At 42.7% G+C, this 3,405-nt stretch overlaps 1 protein-coding gene across 1 annotated transcript in view; it reads right to left on the reverse strand.

The window, feature by feature from the left end:
• The window catches only part of LOC126282916 (trypsin delta-like), a 121,869-nt gene that overhangs the window by 9,999 nt on the left and 108,465 nt on the right, over positions 1-3,405 (reverse strand). The gene's annotated exons all lie outside the window — the stretch shown is intronic.

The following is a 3,405-nucleotide window of genomic DNA, read 5'->3' on the forward strand; positions in this document are numbered from 1 at the left end:
AATATAGTCGGATCTACTTTGAGTCACTTGAGTGTAGGGGAGTCGAAACAAGTAGTGACCCATGACGTCATATCAACTTGAGATTTGTTTTTTACATTTACTTCACTTCTAAATTTTATTGATTATTTGCAGAGTAAAAAATTTAATTATCCAGAACATTTAATAGGTAATGAGTTTTAATGAGGCAGATACAAATATGTTTTGACATACGAAAACACCTTTTTGTATTATGCATGATGTGTTCTTTCTTTGTAAGAACAAAAAAACTTCCGTGTTGCTCGAGTGCGCGATCAAGTAGTCGTCGATGCGAATCTTCTGTAATTTTCATGAATGGGCATAGAATTGTTAATTTACAACCTTGTGTTGATTTAAAAATTATTCTAGGGAACCACGGCCCAACTTTGACGCAAACAAATCGCGCGCGAATTCTCAAATGTCTGCGAGGAATTTAAGATACGCGGCTGGATATCGGGCGTTATCGTCGCGTGTATGATTGAGTAAAATTAACCGCAATTTACGGACATTAGCTAAATAATAACTATCAAAGACTTTTATGAGTGGCATAGTAATCGTCTTGAGGCTTAAAGCAAGCGAGAAGCAATTTACTGTCGGGATACGACAAATATTAATCATTGCTTATTCCACTTGTTGATACGTTGCTTAGCAACCCATAAGCTGACTGTGATAGATTTACCGAAACGATCTTTTAAGTATCAATGACCACTGCACACACACACATCAGAAACTAATTACTCTAACTGTGAGTGACTTCTGAATTGCATGAGACCTTTTTTTTATTTCAGCTTTGGAGTTTGAAACTTCATCAATGGTGTCGCGCCTTTTCAGTTTAGTAGAACGATAGATAGTACTAGCTACGCTACTATTTATAGTTTTAAAAGAAAAGAAAGCACATATCTGTGTGACACTCCCTCACAGTACTACGGTATCGTGAACCACCACACACATGTGCCCCCTTCTCACAACATTTCTGCATTGAAATCCCTAAGATATAGCCGCGGTACGAAGAAAGAAGAGGAAAAATGATCGAAAGAAACGGAACAAAGAGAGAAAGGGAGGTCACAATGCTCTTAACACATTTTAATTTCAGCTGCGCTCATATTAACAACAAACTGTTTGACTGATAACATTTTGTCGCACTAGCTGTCATCGGGTGGATTAAGCTATGCATTTGTTTTGGTTTCATTACAGGTGCAATGAAAGAACCTCCTCATAAAAAGATAGACAGTAACAGAACTTCTGTCATGTTGATTCTTGTCTGCGATTATGTAGCAGTAATAATCTATGCAGCGACTGGAAAAAAAAAAACGCAATTTATTCACGTCTTTAAGAAGGACAGATGCACATAATGATAGATCTATATCGCTGACGTCAGTCTGTTGTAGAGTTATGAAACACATGTTAGGCTCAAGAGCTATGACGCATTTCGGGAACGAAAATCTCCTCTATAAAAATCAACATGGGTTCCGCACCGCACTCAAAGGTCTTGATGATCTCAGCCCTCTCCGTTGCTCCAAGAGATTCGAACCGCTGTAGACAACGGCGCACATGTTGATGCCGTGTCCCTTGACTTCAAGAAGGGATTTAACGTCGCCTACACTGCTCTTTAGAGGAGAAAGTATTGGACAAGATTTGAGACTGGATCAAATACAACTCAACACGTCGCTCTTAATAACCTAAAGTCGAAAGATGTAGGTCGTAGCTCGTGGTCTAGTGACTAGCGTTGTTGCCTCTGGATCACGGGGTCCCAGGTTCGATTCCCAGCCGGGTTGGGGATTTTCTCTGCCCTGGGACTGGGTGTTTGTGTTGTCATCATTTCATCCTCATCATCATCATCATCATCATTCGTGACAGTGGCTAGATTGGACTGTGTACAAATTGGACTGCGTCAAAATTGGAACTTTGTAAGGGCGCTGATGACTGTGCAGTTGAACGCCCCACAAACCAAACATCATCATCGACAGGTGTAAAGATAATTTCCATAGTATCCCAAGGAAGTATGATACGAACGTTATAGGCAATAATGTATATAAATAACCCAATCGAAAGCGTCACGTTGTGTCTAAGACTGTACGCAGATGAAGCCCTTGTCTCTAACAAAGCAGCAACACCAGAAGACGGTGTGGATTTCCAGAATGATCTTCAGAAGAGTAATGAATGATGCAGGCTTTGGCAGTTGATCGTGAACGTAAACAAATGTAACAAATGGAACATGTATAGGAAAAGAAAGCCACTGCTGATGATAAACAGCTGGAAACGGTAACTACGGTTAAATATCTAGGAGTAATCATCCAGAGCGGCCTTAAGTACGAAAATGAGTTGACAGAGTTGAGAATCATGGTTAGAATCATAGGAAAACGTAACTTATCCGCGAAGGGAGTGGCATACAAGCCGTTTGTTCGATCGATTCCTTTATTTATTAATCTGGGATCATTTCCAGACAGGACTGATACAGGACGTAGAGAAGATCCAACGAAAAGTGGCGCGTATCGCCACGAAATCGTTCAGTCAGCTTTACTCAGATGCTCAACAAACTCCATTGGCAGTCGTTCCCAGAGAAGCGTCGTGCATCACGGAGACGTTTACGGCTAAAATTTCAGGAGAGTACTTTCCAGGGAGAGTCGGAACACATATTACTTCTTCTCAAATACGTCGTACGAAATGACCACGACCAGGAAATCCGAGAAATTGCAGGTAATACATAGCCTTACCGACAGTCATTAGCCCTAATCAGCATACAAGAATGGAACCGGTAAGGGAGGATCAGTTAGTGGTATCCGAAGTACCCTCCATGACACACCGTTAGGTGGCTTGTGGACTGTGATGTAGATGTAAATGGCGTATCTGATTCGTAAGAGTACGCGAGAGCTAGTCTTCGTTTTTAATCTTTTCGCCTTCGTATCCGGAGGTTCTTTTATTGCTGTAGTTAAAAACACCGCTCGAACAGGCCATTAAGGACCAATGGGACCGACCGGCCGCCGTGTCATCCTCAGCCCACAGGCGTCACTGGATTCGGATATGGAGGGCATATGGCCACCACACCGCTCTCCCGGCCGTATGTCAGTTTACGAGACCAGAGCTGCTACTTCTCAATCAAGTAGCCCCTCAGTTTGCCTCGCAAGGGCTGAGTGCACCCCGCTTCCCAGCAGCGCTCTGCAGACCGAATGTTCATCCATACAAGTGCTAACGTAGCCCGACAGCGCTTAACTTCGGTGATCTGACGGGAACCGGTGTTGCCACTGCAGCAAGGCCGTTAACCGGTTGTAGTTAAGGTAGAAGAAATTGCATAGCCTTACATGTCTACTGTGGACACACGAACAAGACGCTCACTTTTACCAGCATTTTCCAGTACAGAGAGGAGCAGAGTAAGGAAGTACTCACCGAGAG

Source organism: Schistocerca gregaria, chromosome 1 (assembly GCF_023897955.1).
Source record: "Schistocerca gregaria isolate iqSchGreg1 chromosome 1, iqSchGreg1.2, whole genome shotgun sequence".
NCBI lineage: Eukaryota > Metazoa > Arthropoda > Insecta > Orthoptera > Acrididae > Schistocerca > Schistocerca gregaria.